The following is a 1,251-nucleotide window of genomic DNA, read 5'->3' on the forward strand; positions in this document are numbered from 1 at the left end:
TTGAAAAAATGGCAAGCGACAGGGAGGTCTGGGTCATGCTTGCAGACAGACCGAAGGTGTTCCGCAAAGCGGTCACCCAGTCTGCGTTTGGTTTCTCCAATGGAGAGGAAACCACATTGGGAGCAGCGAATGCAGTAGACTAAATTGAGGGAACTGCAAGTGAAATGCTGCTTCGCATGAAAGGAGTGTTTGGGCCCTTGGATGGTGAGGAGAGGGGAAGTTAAGAGGCAGGTGTTGCACCTTCTGCAGTTGCATGGGAATGTACCGTGGGAGGGGGTTGAGGTGTAGGGGGTGATGGAGGAGTGGACCAGGGTGTCCCGGAGGGAACGATCCCTGCGGAATGCTGTCAGGGGGGTGAAGGGAAGATGTGTTTGGTGGTGGCATAATGCTGGAGTTGGCGGAAATGGCGGAGGATGATCCTTTGAATGCGGAGGCTGGTGGGGTGATAAGTGAGGACAAGGGGGACCCTATCATGTTTCTGGGAGGGAGAGGAAGGTGTGAGGGCGGATGCGCGGGAGATGGGCCGGATATGGTTGAGGGCCCTGTCAACCACCGTGGGTGGAAAACCTCGGTTAAGGAAGAAGGAAGACATGTCAGAGGAACTGTTTTTGAAAGTGGCATCATCAGAACAGATGCGACGGAGGCGAAGGAACTGAGAGAATGGGATGGAGTCCTTACAGGAAGCGGGGTGTGAGGAGCTGTAGCCGAGGTAGCTGTGGGAGTCGGTTGGCTTGTAATGGATATTGGTGGACAGTCTATCACCAGAAATTGAGACAGAGAGGTCAAGGAAGGGAAGGGAAGTGTCAGAGATGGACCATGTGAAAATGGGGTGGAAATTGGAAGCAAAATTAATACATTTTTCCAGGTCCAGACGAGAGAATGGAGCAGCACCGAAGTAATCTTCGATGTACCGGAGAAAGAGTTGTGGGAGGGGGCCGGAGTAGGACTGGAACAAGGAATGTTTCACATACCCCATAAAGAGACAGGCATAACTGGGGCCCATGCGGGTACCCATAGCCACACCTTTTATTTGGAGGAAGTGAGAGGAGTTTAAGGAGAAATTGTTCAGTGTGAGAACAAGTTCAGCCAGACGGAGGAGAGTAGTGGTGGATGGGGATTGTTTGGGCCTCTTTTCAAGGAAGAAGCGGAGAGCCATCAGACCATCCCAGTGGGAGATGGAGGTGTAGAGGGATTGGAGGTCCATGGTGAAGAAGAGGCGGTTGGGGCCAGGGAACTCAAAATTGTTGATAT

The sequence above is a fragment of the Cetorhinus maximus genome, chromosome 11 (assembly GCF_964194155.1).
Source record: "Cetorhinus maximus chromosome 11, sCetMax3.hap1.1, whole genome shotgun sequence".
Lineage (NCBI taxonomy): Eukaryota > Metazoa > Chordata > Chondrichthyes > Lamniformes > Cetorhinidae > Cetorhinus > Cetorhinus maximus.